We start from the raw sequence: 19,340 nt of genomic DNA on the forward strand, positions 1-19,340 counted from the left end.
AAGCGATCGTACACCAACCTTCCGGATCGATCACCATCTTCATGATGATCCTATGGTCAGGAGCAGTTTATGAGTTAGTTATGTAAATTCATGCCTTAAATTTTCAACTCTTGAAAATATGAATTAATATTCCCACTAACTCAAAGGATGTATCACAAATACAATGTACACAATGTGATAGAAGAATAATCCTTTTATTCATTTATAGTCAAAATTATAATTTTGCCCTTAGATTTGTACAGGAATGTATCAGCCAATCTGGCATCTAGGGCACACATCTAACACCTTGGTGGGGCGGGGGGAGGGTAGGAGGTGCTAGAGGAGCTTAAGCATGGGGAGGAGGTTGGTGCAGACATCAGCGATGAGGATAGTGGGGCGACGGAGGACGAAGGCACAGAGTTGGGGCAGGGAGAGTCTGGCGCGGCAGTGAAGGAAGGCAATGACGGCATCGGGCTTGTCGAAGGAATTCAAAGTGCCTTTTTATAATCATAATCCCTTAGGTATGGGGAAAAACTAGAGGGAAACTATATGGTCCTAATGCTGGAACAGATTATGAAGACAACCAGTTGTGCTTCTGTCTTTTGTGCTTGGTTAGCAATTTTCCTCTCTCTGTTAATATAAAAGTTTTGCTATTGATTTCTTGAATGTTATTCTTCTTTAAGAAACAACTACATGTGTGTGGATTGTATTGCTAATGAATTAAAATAAACTCTTGTTAATAAATATTTTTCTATGGCATCTTTGTGAAAAAATGAGACTAAAGTTTTACATTTGTCTGAGCGTGCATATTACTCACTGATCTCTAGCACAAAAAACCAAATTGAGTTTGCATGTCATGAATACTGGGAATGGCAAAGAAGTTGCCTCTCTTGGTATTCAGAATATAAGGTGCTACTCTGTATTGTGTTACTCTTGCTATGCAGAGATACTTGTACCAACCATAATTCTTCACTTGCTGCTAAGTTTGTTGGGCCTTAACTTTGAACTCTTTGATGGAAAAGGTGTGACAACACTTTCCAGTCTTCAGCAATTTGTTAAATCTTGTGATTCACAAGTGGCTTAGTTTGCAGAGGATTTTAGAGTTTCATCATTTGTTTCTATGCTATGCTTCACTTTTCCTTAGCAACTGTATATTTGAAATAAAATGTGAAAATTCTCTTGTCATGATTGTTCTAGATCATTTCATAATATTATAGTAAAATCTTACAAAAATATTCCCTAGTGCTTTCCAACTTCACCATGTACTAAGATTTTGCAAAAATTTTCCCTACAACTTTTGAAAGTAATAATGTGTATTTGTTTGTGCTCAAGAAAAAAATAATTGTAATTGTCACTTTCAGGTGGCTTTGGAAGCTTCAAGAGTTCTGAATCTCAGTAACAGCAGATATTTATCTACATTATATGGTATGTAGTTTAATTGCTACTTCTCACAAGTTAACAATGTCAAACTTCTAACATATCATATTCAAGTCTTTTCTCTTGGCATCAGTTTGAGGATTTTTTGAGTAGGGGAAGATGTTGCGTTTATTGCTAATGATTGGCACACTGCTCTTCTTCCTTGTTACTTGAAGAGTATCTATAAACCAAATGGCATTTACATAATTGCCATGGTGAGCTTTCTTTGTAGTCTGAATATTATCTTGTTCTTAGTTATCAGTACAGATATCAAACAACTAGGCTGAGCATTGGTTTGATATTGTTTTTAAATGGTTTTCTGCATCCACAATATTGCTCTCCAGGGCTGATTTGCCTTTTCAGATTTTGAACTTCTTGATCTCCCAGATCATTTCATGTCTTCCTTCGATTTTATTGATGGGTATGGACCCATAAGTAGTCTTGTAGGAAAATTGGCATAAGTACAATTTTTTCTTGAGATTCAAGTGCATAAATTCTTTATCCTTGTTTTCGCAATTATGATAAACCTGTGAAAGGAAGGAAAATTAATTGGATGAAGGTAGAAATATTAGAATCAGACTACATCTTAATCATGAGCCCATATTATACTATAGAGCTTCTTCAAGACTGGCGTCATCAGGATTGTGAATGGGATGGATGTTCAAGAATGGAATCCAGCAACAGACAGAAATATCAATGTCAATTACGATGCAACAATTGTGAGATCTTCCTAAGATGTCAATGCAACCTAATCATCCTATTGTAAATTTCTCATTGAAGAACACTTTCAGGTGAGGGAGGCAAAAGCTCTTAATAAGAAAATGTTGCAAGCAGGAGTAGGATTGCCTGTGGATCGAAATATCCCTGTTGTAGCTTTCATCAGTAGACTAGAAGAGCAGAAATGCTCAAATATTTTAGTAGCAGCTATTCCTTCATTGATGAGAATGTTCAGATAGTTGTTCTTGTAAATAATACTACCTGATTCTTTTAACTTCTATGTATGACTTACATAAGGAATGAACAGGATATGCTAAAAATTTATGTCTTATCTGTAGGGAACTGGCAAGAAGAAAATGGAGCAATAGCTTAAGTAGTTAGAAGTGAAGTATCCAAACAAGGCTCGAGGAATTGCAAAGTTCAATGTTCCCTTGGCACATATGATGCTAGGTGGAGCTGATTTTATCATTATTCCTAGTAGATTTGAACCATGTGGTCTTATCTAAATGCAAGGCATGCAAGATGGAATGGTATGGATTCTTTTTTCATGGATCCTTAGTTTTGACAGGACCAACTAGTTTCATGTACCAAAAATAGACTGATGGAATATAATGTCATGACAATTTCTTTAAGGTTTGACTTGGTTACTTTATTTTGTATATGTTTGGATTGTAATTCTAAGCTGTACTTTAGTTCATGCTTTTAGAATGATACAACAATTTTATCTATTAAAAAAGAGAACAAAGAGAAAAAGAAACCAGCATTGTTGTTCTTTTGGTCTTAAAGGTCAAAATGTGACATTTCTCTGGTATGAAGCTTCATCTTTTAAGACAGTAATTGTGGAAAGTGGAATCTATTGCAGCTGCCTATTTGTGCCTCCACTGGTGGACTCGTCGATATGGTGAAAGAAGGTGTAACTGGATTTCATATGGGAGCATTTAGTGTCAATGTAAGGATGTTCTTGCTCTTAATTAAATTCTTTATTAATGCCTTTACACTATTTGTGATAACCCAGCCAGCCCAAACGAAAAAAAAAAAAAAAAAGAAAACAGGGGAGAAGACTCCCGAAGGGAGTCTTCTTCCTCCTCTCGCCGGCTCCCAATCGGAGTCGGAGACGAGTTCCCTCCGGCTCTATTTAAGGAGGAGAACCCTCCTCTCTCTTCTCATCGAGAAATTCCGGGGCAAAATGGCGGCAATCACCGAAAATTTTTCACGGAGACCCATCACTGTGCCGTCCAAATTCTCCTCCCCTTCCTCTCTTCTCCCTCTTCCTTCCCGTGCCGATGTGCACGCTCGCCGACGACCGGAGTCGCCGGATTTTGTTGCGGAAGAACCTTTCTTTTTGCCATTTTTCCGTCGCCGGTGGTCACCGCCGACCACCGGTTTTGGCCTCCTCTTGCCGCCGGGTCGCCTCTCCTCCTGCCGACGGCCGTCCCACGCTGGTTGCGCCGCCGGTCGGAACATCATTGAGGGGACCTCAAGGTCCCCTGTTTCAGCCCAACAGAAACCCACGGGAAAGAAGAAAAGAAGAAGAAGAAAGAAGAAGAAGAAGGAAAAGAAAAGAAAAAGAAGGAAAAGAAAAGAAAAAGAAAAAGAAAAGAAAAAGAAAAAAGAAAAAAAAAAAGAAGAAGAAAAATAAAATAATAATAATATAATAATAATAAATAGGATTTTCTCTCCTCTCTCTTCCGTGAAGAAAAAGAAAAAAAAAAGAGAGAAAGAAAGAAAAGAAGAAAGAGAAAAATAAAATTAATTAATAAATAATGAGATAAATAATAAAATATGAGAAAGAGAGTTTCTCTCTCTTTTCTCTCTCCCTTCAGCCTGAACTAGTATTTTCTCTCTCTAGAATTGGACTTTTTATCTCTACTTTCTCTCTCTAGAATCCTCTCTCTAGATTATTTCTCTCTCCTAAGATTTCTAAAATTTTGAGAAGAATGATGATGAATTTAAATGATCCTCGTGATGGATTTTTGATCCATAATCATCGAACGGTACACCGACATCCACTTTGATCAGATCAATTATTTTTAGATTTTATTTCTCATGAACTTATTGAATTGTCTACATGATAATTTCAGCATGATTTGATCTGATCGATCGAATTTGTTGAATCATATTGTCTGAAGAATCCAAGATGAGTTTTCTCTCTCTAGAATTTTCTCTCTCTAGAATTTTCTCTCTTTAAAGTCATTTCTCTCTCTCGATCGATTTCTCTCTCTTGATCGATTTATCAATGAGAAAATTTTTTCAATAGTCCTGATCTGATTCTAATGAAGAATCCTGATCCATGATTGTCAAACAGCGTACTGGCATCCACCTTAATCAGACCATGAATCTTTAGATTTGATCATCCATAATATCGATCTAGCCATGACTTGATTTGATCATGTTGATTTCACCAATCGAGATATTGGACCAATCGTAATGTTGGATTGTGTCGTCTGATCAATTCGAATTGTACCTCATGAATTCTCTCTCCTCTGATTTTCTCTCTCCACTTGATTTTATGAAATCGATGAAGAAATCTCAATCCTATCACTTTGAATCTGATTTGATCTAATAGTCAAACTTTGGATCGTTTAGGTTCTAATTAGATTTTGATTAGATGAAATTAGATGATCGGACCCAATCTAAACCGTTGAAATATAGTATTCGTATTCTTTCTAATTATTGAAATTGATTCTGTATAGGATTGTGGATGTTTGATCATGGGATATCGCGATATGATCTACGAACAGAATTTTTAGAAGAAAATTTATAGAATTATATGGATTTATTGGAATACGTTTGAGGTAAGTAATGTTTCATTTTTTCTAGATTTATCGGCAAATTATAATATATTTTTCTGACATGATTTATGAAATGATGCATGAATTGGATGAATGGTATTTTGTTATGAAAATATCTTATTTGAAATGTTATGATGAAGCATGATTGAACATATTGATTTCATGATGCATTACATTGATTGATTTCGATACTATATGATTATATGTTTTATTATCGAAATTAGAATATGAAACATGATTTATGAAGAATTATGATATAAGAAACAATAAGAATTGACAACCTGACTATGTAAAGGATCCTGCCAATGGGGGCATATACGTTGGCAATTGATTGTCCTGAGGGTTTATGTCGCCAGCGAGACCAACGACATGTCGCCAGAGAGACCAGCGACAAACCGCCAGCGAGACCAGCGGTTCCAAAGGACATGGCTGCCAGATGATTCGCAGCCTACCGTAAGCAGATATGTGGTATTATGACCCTGCCATAGGAAAAATATGGTCATAGCTCATGGTTGACGAAAAAAATTTAAGAACGAAAGAAATTGAAATCTCGAAAGAAATTTGAATTTTCGAAAAAGAAATAAATTTGACATGAATTATGTTGCATAATTGAAATTGATTTCAAATTGATGAACTCTATATGCTTATTTTTCTATAAATGATTATTTACTTAAATGCCTGATGAAATCTGTTAAGAAGTGATCATTGCTTACTGGGCTGTCTAGCTCATTACCTCCTATTTTACTATTTTTACAGATGTTGAAGAATTAAGATAATACAAGATATGAATGGAAGAGTGATCAGAAGTAGAATTTTCATACTTTTATTTTAGGTTGAAAGGCTTATTGAATTTGATGCAAAGCCTTTGAATCGTTATTGAATTTATTGAGATATTAAAGAAAAAATTTAGGTCATTATATTTTAGATTTAAATTGTTGACTAATTATTCCGCTGTTGTTTTAGGATAGTATGATAAGATGCCTTGCATGCTTATGGAAAGAGTTTTCTATGAGTATGCGGCAGTTGCCATGACCCTCGATTCAAAATCTCGGATCGGGGGTGTGACAATTAATATGGTATTAGAGCATAAGTGAATGAATTATGAAACATAGAATCAGATATAGAATGGGTGTAAGTGGATAGATACCAGGGACATTATAGTGTAGATCTTTGATGATTGTAGTGGGAGAAATATTTAAAAATTTTGATTAAATATTGAGATTATGTATAAAAGGATCGCAAGAGATTATGACATATGAAGTTTGAAATATGATGGATAATCTATAGATCATGATATGATTAGTTAGATCTTGATCGAAAGTAATCACAAAAGGATTGACATAAAATTTTATTGTGCATTATGGTTATCAATTTGATCATTGGTTATTCAAGTGAATCGTATGTTCAAATTCGATGTGAGAATAATACTGTGATATTACTTCTAGTTGAGAAGTTGACTATTATTGGAAAGATAAAGATTTGATAATAAAATATTGTTCCAGAATGGATTAAGAAAAAAATTTTTATGATGCTTGATTGGAATATTTATCGAAATTGAATTTGGTATGTGGATTATATATAAAGTGGCATAATAGGATGAATGCATATTTGAGGATATTGCAAAGAAACCTATTTCTTATTGATGAAATCGACTATGAGGTTGTAGAATATTCATCGTACTGGAATCCTTAATCATCATCCTTAGATCTAGATAATAGATCTTATTATGTCTCTAGGAGAGTACATGATGTGTATGAAATTTTAATTTAAAGATTTCGTATCTAAGTTGATCAAGAGATTTTCTGATATTATTATTGAGGTTGTTAATGAAAAAATTGATATCTTTAGATTAAGATAAAAGATCTGATTTATATTTATCTTAGATTAAGAGATCCATGTGAATTTATAATTTAAAAATTTTGGATTTAGGAATTGATATGGAGTTCTTTTGCTTTTGTTAATGAGGTCCCGAATTGAATCTACTATTAAATGGAGATTTGATTTTTTGAAGCTTGTATGATTGTTATGAAAGGATATTTGATAGATATTGAAGATCCTGATGATAGAAATGTTAGAAAAAAATAATGATTTGAAGTTCTTATATATTAAGATTATGTCCAAATTTGGTGGAGCATCGAAGGATTTTTTTTTCATTGATTTGACTTATAAAGATTTTGATTTGAAAATTATAGAATTGAATTGATACGAGAATTAAGATTTGATTCATATTAATTATAGTAAATCTATATGATGGTTTAAATATGATATTGGACTCAAGGGTTAATCAAGATTATTGTATACCAGTAAAGGTATGAATGAGAATCGAAAGTTAATCTTTGACTTCAATTGAAATTTAAAATTTTAGATCTTTTCTATTGATAAGATAAAGAAATAATTTGATCAAATTTTTTTTTTTGGTGAAGCTAAGAAATTTTGATTGTTAGATCAGAGTGCGCAGCGGAAGCATGGTAATCTGGATTACTTTGAGTAAGTCAGGAATGTTGATTCTTTGAGTCAAAGAATTATGATAAATGATATAGTTTGATACAAAAAATTTATTGATATTAGAAAGAATAATATTTTAAAATTTTGAATTATCTTAGATATCCTAATGTGATTTTTAAAAGTAGTGCTTCCACCTACTATACTACAAAAATAATTAGCATCCTAATTCTAGGATGAGTGGACCTTTGATTTTTGATTTTAGATTTAAAATATTTAGAGATAAATTTTCTCTATCCTAGAATTAAATTTTATAATTCTCTATTTATTAGGAAGAATTTGAGATTGTTTATCGAATGATGATTTTGATCTTAGAGTATTATACTCAAATATTTATCTCCAGAGTATAATAAAATTTAAAGTTTGAACTCTTTTGATTATTATTATTTCTCTGACTAAATGAAAAAGATTGAGGTTATCTATTGATATTGACGATTGTTCTACAAAAGATGGATTGGAGTTATTTATAACTTAATTTGATAATAAATTGATTAATTAAGAGTTGTTAATGTTTAGATAAAGAAAATTGATATACTTACTTAGAATAGAGACATTGATTTTGATTATAAGAAAAATATAGTTTTAATTTAGATCAATTTTTGAGTTATTAATTTTTATTATGGAATGACTTAATGATAAAATTTACTTCAAGAATTAGAATATTTAAGAGCTTGAGGGTTTGAGTAAGAAAATTTCGATGACTAGAAATAGTGATATTGATTCAATCAACAATGGTGATATTGATCTTTATGAAATGACTTAATGATGAAGTTGTATCGAGAATTAAAATATCAAAAGTTCGAGAATGAGAATGAAATGATAAATCTTCAATCTTTGAAAGTACAAATAAAGAGAAAATATTTTTGAATTTTGATTGATTAGGATGTCATCATATGATTCATAGAAGTATGCTTTTCTTATCTTATGATGGGTTGAAATTAAGAGTGGATAATATTTAAAAAATAAAAAAAAATATATAAAAAAATAAATGAATGATGATGAATGAAGTTCTTATGCAAGAATAGAGATATTGATCTTCTTCTATTCACAAGAGATAGATTTGATTTTAATTTGAGTCATAAGATATTGAACATGATTTTTACAGGAAATGAGGTCATAATTTCGAAATCTTGAAATATTGAAAATCTTTGAGATGTTGATCTTGATAAATAAGAAAATGGATGGTTCCGTTCAGATCAATATTTGATGTACCGACTTTTTTCTTATGGAATGATTTAAGAATGAATTTATATTAAGAATTAGAATTTTGAAATATTTGAGGATGAGATTCAAGCAAGAAAATATGAAGATTCAAGCAAGAAAAATTTTGAGGATGAAATTTTTTTTAGAGGGGAAGAATGTGATAACCCAGCTAGCCCAAACGAAAAAAAAAAATAGAAAACAGGGGAGAAGACTCCCGAAGGGAGTCTTCTTCCTCCTCTCGCCGGCTCCCAATCGAAGTCGGAGACGAGTTCCCTCCGGCTCTATTTAAGGAGGAGAACCCTCCTCTTCGGGAGTCTTCTCCCTCCTCTCGTCGGCTCCCAATCGGAGTCAGAGACGAGTTTCCTCCGGCTCTATTTAAGGAGGAGAACCCTCCTCTCTCCTCTCATCGAGAAATTCCAGGGCAAAACGGCGGCAATCACCAGAAATTTCTCATGGAGACCCGTCACTGTGCCGTCCAAATTCTCGTCGGAAAAGCTTCACCGGCGACGAAGGTAAGCCTCCTCCCCTTCCTTTCTTCTCCCTCTTCCTTCCCGTGCTAATGTGCATGCTCGTCGATGACCGGAGTCGCCGGATTTTATTGTGGAAGAACCTTCCTTTTTGCCATTTTTCCGTCGCCGGTGGTCACCGCCAACCATCGGTTTTGGCCTCCTCTTGCCGTCGGGTCGCCTCTCCTCCTGCCGACGGCCGTCCCACGCTAGTTGCACCGCCGGTCGGAACATCATTGAGGGGACCTCAAGGTCCCCTGTTTCAGCCCAAAAGAAACCCATGGGAAAGAAGAAAAGAAGAAGAAGAAAGAAGAAGAAGAAAGAAAAGAAAAGAAAAAGAAAAGAAAAAGAAGGAAAAGAAAAGAAAAAGAAAAAGAAAAGAAAAAGGAAAAAGAAAAAAAAAAGAAAAAGAAGAAGAAAAATAAAATAATAATAATATAATAATAATAAATAGGATTTTCTCTCCTCTCTCTTCCGTGAAGAAAAAGAAAAAAAAAAGAGAGAAAGAAAGAAAAAAAGAAAGAGAAAAATAAAATTAATTAATAAATAATGAGATAAATAATAAAATATGAGAAAGAGAGTTTCTCTCTCTTTCCTCTCTCCCTTCAGCCTGAACTAGTATTTTCTCTCTCTACTTTCTCTCTCTAGAATCCTCTCTCTAGATTATTTCTCTCTCCTAAGATTTTTAGAATTTTGAGAAGAATGATGATGAATTTAAATGATCCTCGTGATGGATTTTTGATCCGTGATCGTCGGACGGTACACCGACATCCACTTTGATCAGATCAAGTATTTTTAGATTTTATTTCTCATGATCTTATTGAATTGTCTACATGATAATTTCAGCATGATTTGATCTGATCGATCGAATTTGTTGAATCATATTGTCTGAAGAATCCAAGATGAGTTTTCTCTCTCTAAAATTTTCTCTCTCTAGAATTTTTTCTCTCTAAAGTCATTTCTCTCTCTCTCGATTGATTTCTCTCTCTTGATCAATTTATCAATGAGAAAATTTTTTCAATAGTCCTGATCTAATTTTAATGAAGAATTCTGATCCATGATTGTCAGATAGCGTACTGGCACCCACCTTAATCAGACCATGAATCTTTAGATTTGATCATCCATGATTTCGATCTAGCCATGACTTGATTTGATCATGTTGATTTCACCAATCGAGATATTGGACCAATCGTAATGTTGGATTGTGTCGTCTGATCAATTCGAATTGTACCTCATGAATTCTCTCTCCTCTGATTTTCTCTCTCCACTTGATTTTATAAAATCGATGAAGAAATCTCAATCCTATCACTTCGAATCCGATTTGATCTGATAGTCAAACTTTGGATCGTTTAGGTTCTAATTAGATTTTGATTAGATGAAATTAGATGATCAGATCCAATCTAAACCGTTGAAATATAGTATTCATATTCTTTCTAATTATTGAAATTGATTTTGTATAGGATTGTGGATGTTTGATCATGGGATATCGCGATATGATCTACGAACAGAATTTTTGGAAGAAAATTTATAGAATTATGTGGATTTATTGGAATACGTTTGAGGTAAGTAATGTTTCACTTTTTCTAGATTTATCGATAAATTATAATATATTTTTCTGACATGATTTGTGAAACGATGCATGAATTGGATGAATGGTATTTTGTTATGAAAATATCTTATTTGAAATGTTATGATGAAGCATGATTGAACATATTGATTTCATGATGCATTACTGTTGCCCAGCTATGCAACCCAAGAGGGGGGGTGAATTGGGTTTCTAAAAATTTTAAGCTTAACTAATGACTTATAAAAATGTTTGTCAATAGCAAAATGAATGAGGAGAAAAACCTTAGTTCAAGATTAATTGCCTAAAGCAAGAGAGCAAGGAAATAATGAAGAGTTAAAGAGAAGCAATTATGCACACCACAAACACAATGATTTATAGTGGTTCGATGCCAACCTTGCACCTACATCCACTCCCCAAGCTCCTACTTGGGAATTTCAATCCACTATACTTGTATTCAACCTGAATACAAACGTCGGAAACTCCGACACTAGCTATCCCAAGCTAGTCCACTTGTTTCTCGGGTACAAGCCAACCCAATACACTCCGATTCTAGGTTCGGATCAACCTTCCCTTGTTTTGGAACCCCTCCAAAATAAAAACAATCACTCAAAATGAGTAAAATAATTTATAGCACAAATAAGTACAATAAAAGCCCCTTTAATGAGCGAATATAACTTTAAATACACTTTACTCAAGAGAAGAAGCTTCTTTTTGAATTTCCTCAAAGTGGATGGAGAATTGATTGAGCGCTTGAGAAGTTTGTGAGCTTGGATTGATGGCTTCTTGAAGGCTTTAAATGAGCACTTGATTAGGGCTGAAAAGTTGGCTTGAGAAACCCTTTCTCTTTTGAATGCTCTTGAATGCTCTCTTGAATGCTCTCTTTTTTTTTTCTTCTTCTTCTTTCAATCTCTTCTTTGTTTTCCACCTTTTGAATCCTTTTATAGCTTTAAGAAATAGAGAAAAATATTCTAGGCAGAAAAAGAGCTGTTAGAGCACACTAAATGAGTATTAAAAGTACTTAAAACGGGTTAAAAACTAGCCGTTGCAGAAAAATCCCGTCGCAGGGGTCGACTCATGAGTCAACTCATGCCTCAGGGGTCGACTCATGAGTCGACCTCTGTTGCAACAACCAGAAAATAGGTTTCTGTGACTTTTGGCCTAAAACCGCAGGAGTCGACTCATGAGTCGACTCATGCCTTGAGAGTCGACTCATGAGTTGACTCATAGGCCGTGCCAAGCCAAAAATACAGCGTGCCAAACTGCTCATTGTGCCATGAGCTGACTCATGAGTTGACTCATGGATTTCAAACATGCATAACTTCAAAAATACAAGTCCAAAAATAATAAAATTTTCGCCAATAGATCACAAATCTTTTGTTCTACCAAATGATACTATTAAATCAGGGTTTTGGTAAAATTATGATTTTTCCCCTGAAGAGTACAAAGACTTTTTCAAATAAAAAATATTGGTACCCCTACAATCTGCTTTGTAATCATCAAAATCAATCTAAGAGCAACAATTACATTGATTGATTTCGATACTATATGATTATATATTTTATTATCGAAATTAGAATATAAAATATGATTTATGAAGAATTATGATATAAGAAACAATAAGAATTGACAACCTGACTATGTAAAGGACCCTGCCAATGGGGGCATATAGTCCTGAGGGTTTATGTCGCCAGCGAGACCAGCGACATGTCGCCAGAGAGACCAATGATATGTCGCCAGCGAGACCAGCAGTTCCAAAGGACATGGCTGCCAGATGATTCGCAGCCTACCGCAAGCAGATACGCGGTATTATGACCCTGCCACAGAAAAAATATGGTCATAGCTCATGATTGACGAAAAGAATTTAAGAACGAAAGAAATTGAAATCTCGAAAGAAACTTGAATTTTCAAAAAAGAAATGAATTTGGCATGAATTATGTTACATAATTGAAATTGATTTCGAATTGATGAACTCTATATGCTTATTTTTCTATAAATGATTATTTACTTAAATACCTGATGAAATCTGTTAAGAAGTGATCATTGCTTACTGGGCTGTCTAGCTCATTACCTCCTATTTTATTATTTTTACAGATGTTGAAGAATTAAGATGATACAAGATATGAATGGAAGAGTGATCAGAAGCAGAATCTTCATACTTTTATTTTAGGTTGAAAGGCTTATTGAATTTGATGCAAAGCCTTTGAATCGTTGTTGAATTTATTGAGATATTAAAGAAAAAATTTAGGTCGTTATATTTTAGATTTAAATTGTTGACTAATTATTCCGCTGTTGTTTTAGGATAGTATGATAAGATGCCTTGCATGCTTATGGGAAGAGTTTTCTATGAGTATGCGGTGGTTGCCATGACCCTCGATTCAAAATCTCGGGTCGGGAGCGTGACATTATTCATTAGCCTAAATTTCCTTCTCTAATTTTTTCAGTGTGATGCTGTTGATCCAATGGATGTAACAGCAGTTGCATCCACTATCAAAGGGATGATGGCATTGGGCTTGTTAGGGGTGGTGATGACGACAATAGAATTGTCGGGTGCGGTGATAAACTAGTTCTCCATTTAATTGGAGCAACAAATCATGGTAACATAAGCTCTATTTTATCAGAAAGTTAAACTAAGGAGCTTGTGGAATGTCAGCATACTATAGGGTTGAGGAAGGATAGGAATTAAAGTTCAAAAATATAGTGCCAATAAAGAAAACTAGTTATATATGTAAGCTCACCTCTCATGCTTTCCATATATTTCACTGTTCGCAGTATGAATAGCAACCTAGTTTGTAGAGAGGAGTTATGTGAATAGGTAAAACTTTAATGAAATATACTTGGGCACTCACATTATTTGATGGAAAGATTATGTATGTGTCTATATACATATATTTTTAATAGTGACTTAAGCTCTAAAATGATATATATATATATATATATATATATATGTTTTCTTTCTTTTATAGATTTAAATCGGAGATATAATGGATAGTGTGAAGGAAAGATAGGGATTGTCTTGCTGATATATATATATATATATATATTCTTTCTTTTATAGATTTAAATCGGGGATATAATGGATAGTGTGAAGGAAAGATAGGGATTGTCTTGCTGATGGCTTCAAAGATTGATGAACTCTCAGATTTTATAAAGTTAACTTTTTGGTGTCATCAATTCAAGTTTACTTTATTCTCTTTTTAGTGTAGTAAAAGTGAGCTTAAAACTTATGTATAAAGTATAGAAAATCAGTTGGAACTTGTTTATTCCATATTTTGAGTTTTAGTGTTTACTTTCTTTTATATTAAGAAATCTAATGGTGTGTGACCTTGTTGTTTGGATTTTAATGAAACTAAAAAGATTGTTGGGATAATTTTTTTGAGACTACAACTATGTATATTCAGTTCTCTTTGATACAATGGTGAAGATTATCTTATTTGCAGTTGTTTCATCTCTTTGAAGCTACTAGTCTTCATATATTATTCAGTATTACAGGATGCTTAAATAAGTTATCAGTGCATCATTTTTATTTTTATTTATTATTTTAGGTAATCCATATTTTGAAATTGGATAGGACAATAACATCTAAAAGTTGATTATATATCCACATTTTATTATTGATAGTAGAGGTCTATTTATACCCACGCTTTGGTAACTCCTATGAATTCTAATTCATGTATATTTAGTTATCCATATTTAATAAAGGAGGGTGTACGCTAGATCTATACTCATGTATGCACTCTCACCTATGTTAGATGTTACGTGGGTAAAGTGGGGATACACACGAGAAAAGAAAAAATATGGGTATAAGCTACACCCACACTGGACATATTCATATTTAGTCAAATATGTGTACCAACATGGGTGTCGGCGTATTTTCACATTTTTTAGGCCTTTACCCATGTATCTTTCACAGGGTGTATCTCAATTTTTTTGTAGTGTCTCTACTAGGAGTGAAACACACCAACTTAGTCCACAAGTGCAACCTAGCATACCCAATTAACTTAAAATTAATATTTTATATAATTGTAGAAACTAAATCCCTTATAAAATCTAGAGCCTACCGCTTCACTAATTTAATTCATCATCTACTAATTTTCATCTTTTTAAATTCTTCAAATTGATGTTTTGACCCTGACTCTAGCCCTAGAATTTTCTCATAACTATAATTAAAGCCACTTACACTTAATTTTAGGAATCAAAAGGCTATGATCTATCTTAATAAAAATGTTAGGGACGTAAAGAAATTTGCTAGCCTTCCTTTTGTCTGAGCTGCTTCTCATCTACAAAAAATTAAGGTAGCCCCAAATTAGAGAGAAATAATCAATAATTTTGAGAGGGAATTAGGGGTATAGGTCATGGGTCCATGGTGGCAAATTTTTTCCTAATGGATTAGTTCAGATGGGAGATAAGGGTGAAATCACAAGAGAGGGAAGAGATAAAAAGGCAAGAGATGGTGTGAGGATGACCAATGATCGAGGTCAACCTTAAGAGAGAGAAAGGGGAAGAGAGAAAGAAAGAGAGATATGGATGGAGAGAGAGGAAAAAAGGAATGGAGAGATTGGAGAATTGGAGAGAGACTGAGAGAACGTGAGTCAGGTTCAATCTGACTCAAAAAAAGAGAAGGCGAGGAGAGAGCAGAAAAGAAAAAAAATAAAAAAAGGGGTTTGGTTGGTACAATAGGGAGAAGAAGAGATAGATTAGGGGAGGTAGAGAGGGACATGGTGGGAGGGAGAGAAAGAGGAGTGAGATAGGGGATCGAGTTCACTTGCTAGCCCTATGGCTCAATAGAAGAGGGTGAAAGAGAGAGAGCGGGGGGGGGGGGGGGGGTTAAGATAGAGGGGGAGGAAGAGGGAGAGAGGAAGAAGGAAAGAGAGAAGAAGAAGAAGAAGAAGAAAAGGAAAGAGAGGAAGAAAGATCATCTAGTGGCTCATCATTCAAGTAGAGATGGAGATCCAATGGTTGTGGTGAGGATGAGACATAGAGCAGACCATGTCTGTGGATTCAACAAGATAGGCAACTAAGTGACAAAGAGAAAGAGAGAAAAACAAAGGAGAGCTCAATGGGCTTGGGCTTGATTGTTATCCAGTTGGTGTATTTCTACAATAATGGTGGTGGCTCAATCTCTTCCCTTTCTCGTCCATGCATCTATTGCCATCATATATTATAATAATCCATCCAAAAAAAGAGAATAATAATAATAATAATAAAACATAATTCCCCTTATATGAATCTCAAAGTAAAAAAATAAAAAAATAAAAAAATTTGGAACCTCATGCACTATGCAAGTGAGATAGGGGACGAAGACTCCTGCCCATCGGGAGTCTTCCTCATCTCTATTTTCGACTAGGAGAAAGGATCCTAGGGCAGCCAAACCCTAGGATCCATGATCTATAAAATGCCCCTTCCTTTTCGGGCCATCTCATCTCAAAATCCCTTCATCACCGGCGAGAAAAATTTTGGATTCTTCTTTGATTTTCTGTGGAGATCTTTGAGATCTCTTCAACAAATCAACCGTTCGATCTCATCGGAGCCCAAGGCCTAGAGCCTCCTTTTTCATTTCTTCTGGTTGAAAATTAGGTTATCATAGCTAGGTTTTGGCTAGCAATGCATCGGATTTGCATAGAACAAGCCATCCCCTGTTCTTCTTTCTTTCTTCTTCATTCAAATTGGCTGTTGTTGCTGGATATAGGCCATGCTTAGGCAGTCAAGGTTGGTGTCGTCGGGAATCTATCAGTGTCGATGGGGATGATCGCCGCCACCAGTTGAGTGCTGCCACCATGAGAAGTGGCTGGCCCTATTTTATTCCCTCCCCTATTTTCTACAAAAAAAAGGAAGGATAAATGAGAAAAAGAGAGAGAGAGAAAGAAAAAGAAAAAAAATAAAAAAATAAAAAATAAAATAAAAGAATTTTCTCTCTCTTCCTCCTCTTCTAACTCGATCTGCATTCTCTCTCCAAGTTTTCATCTAAGAATTTCTCTCTCTTCATAGATTTTTCTATAAAAATTTTAGGAACCAGTAGAGGGCCCAGATGTTTAGGTATGCCTTGATTGACCCGTTAACCCTATGAGGAGTGTTAGACCTGTAGTGTTAGGATCATTTACCATGATATCAATTATCATCCATGATTTTCATATTTGATCTTGATTATGTAGAGGCACAATTATTTGCACAGGATGTTGAGCGAAACATCTTGCTTCCAAGTTCATAGATCGAAGAGTTCATCGGTTATTGTGTTTGAGTCAGTCATCAGTAAAGGTAAGGGTTCTTCAACTCAATCACCTACATGTTTATGAGAATTAAATCTACATAATTGATGCATATTTTATATCTATCGATATATGTATTACATGTTTAATTAATGTTGCCTGAATTATGATTAATTGGTGCTACATAATTGTTGGTAAGAAAAATACAATTTAACATAAATCGATAGGGTGGGTGGCATCTAGGTGAGCCGATCATGCAAAAAATATAATGTATATATCAAATCAATCTCGGACTAAGGTGTGGCTTGCCCTACCATGGACTGGAGCATGACTGTAACTAATCTAATACCGAAAATTAGATTATGATTTTAAAAATATGGATGGGGCATGGACGGTGTTTGGACTATTTGGTCATATAAAAAATATGGTGAGTGCTAGGTAGCCTCGGGTTAGGGTGCAGTATTATGTTTGGCCGACCACAAGCTAAAGCATAGTTATAATTAGTCCAATATCAGAAAGATAAGTGTAAAGTGTGAGAAAGGGGAGCATATGGATAGTCAACCATGTATGAAACATGGTATATCAACCGCAGGCTAAGATGTTTGGCCTACCATAGGTTGGAGCATGGTTGTGATTAGTCCAATACCAAAATCAAATCAAGATGATGAATCATGTCTAATTTGAAAGGTATCTAGGCTAGCCGACACATGTGAAACATGGTGTTGTGATGTCAGCTATGAACTGGGATATGGTTGTTGGCCATGGATGGAAACATGGTGGCCTACCACGGGCTGGAGCATGAGCGAATCTAGTCCAGTGTTGAAATAATAATGTTGTTTAGATCAGAACTGTGTTAATCATTTAATGATAAGTAATCTCATTGAATTATTGATCAAGATTGTTGATTATGATATATGACATATTTAATAGATTTGCACATGATGATATTATTCAACTATCATATTAATGATGTATGAATCTTATTATTTTTCTATTAATTATTTATATTTATTAAAAGATATTTTATATTCATACTGGTGTGAGTATGAAGGATTCTTACTGGACTGTTAAGCTTATCTCCTCTTTTCCTTTAGACTTGCAGGATGCATAGGATTGATCAGATTGGGCGTAGAGTTTCAAGCAGTGGAGTCCTTAGTTAGTTAGTTGATTTTCTGATACTAAACAAATATTTCAACTTTGTGAACATTATTCAATAAAGATGGATTTATTGATTTAATAGATATGATTGGAACTTATATAATGCTTTCGGTGTTCTTGTGGACTTGTTTATTATTTAGGCCATGCATATTCTTTAGGACTTATCCTAAAGAGTGTGCGGCCATCACACATCCAATATGGATACTGAATTCGGGGTATAACATATATAGTTTTCATCTATTATAACTTCATGCTCCCTCCATCGTGAAAGCTCTTGAAGATCGTACCATCCATCCATCTGTAGCAGCCATCACATCGGTCCTCCTCAAGATCTCTCCCACTAAATTCTCTTTGGAGTATCTCCTGTTGTATCTACCTTCTTTCTCTATCCAGGGCTTGCCAACCACTAGGAATAAAGTTGAGACACTCTCTCACTTTCACATTCCTTTTCAACTATAGAACTAGAAAATTTATAATATATTATTAATGTGAATCCAATACAAACTCGATAACTTTATGATATATACTATAATTTTTTTATTACATATCTAGCAATGATCCAATACATACTTTTAGTAATATCGATATAGTGTTCACCAGTACATACTCCATGGCTAATGGATATACACTTGGTAAATTAAAAATCCGAAGACTCAATATATACTTTTAGTGACACCGATATATAATTTGCAGAATGCAGTGTTCACTAAATATATAATCCATGACTAACTGACTATCAAGAATGATCACCTGAGAATGGAAAAGGGAAAAGACTGAGAGGAATCTGGAGGAGAAAGAAGAGGGATACACCAAGAGCTACAAATGAATGGACATCCATTGAGACCATGCATTTTTTTTTTCTTTTTCCAGAAACAATGGAGATGAGAGGGACTCTATTAGTAGAAAAAAATATATATATCTTAGCAAGTATCTCTTTGACCTAATTGCAGTATGATATTAAGTTACAAGTAGAAACCATAACAAGAAAAATAAAAAAGGGCAAAAATGATATTAACAACAATTTCAAAAATGGAGATGTGGATGGCTATGTTAAGACAGATGGAGTGATCCCATAAGATGAAAAGAAAACAAACATCATGAAGGAAAATAGGCAATAATGAAAAGCTATAAATTAAACAAATGATCTATTTTACAGTGAAAAATTAGAGTCCTGGATATTTTTATGGCTCTTTGGCTTCCTAGTTTGATAAGAATCCTTGACTACTAATATGTGACCAAAAGTTTGAATGATATACCAATGAGAGCAAGTTCCTTAGCTATTTAAAGAAAGAAGTTC

At 34.2% G+C, this 19,340-nt stretch overlaps 1 pseudogene; it reads left to right on the plus strand.

Annotated features, from left to right (window-relative positions):
* The first annotated feature begins 331 nt into the window (after positions 1–331).
* Positions 332–13,246, plus strand: LOC105033961 (granule-bound starch synthase 1, chloroplastic/amyloplastic-like; annotated as a pseudogene).
* The last annotated feature ends 6,094 nt before the right edge of the window (positions 13,247–19,340 follow it).

This window comes from Elaeis guineensis, chromosome 7, assembly GCF_000442705.2.
Source record: "Elaeis guineensis isolate ETL-2024a chromosome 7, EG11, whole genome shotgun sequence".
NCBI lineage: Eukaryota > Viridiplantae > Streptophyta > Magnoliopsida > Arecales > Arecaceae > Elaeis > Elaeis guineensis.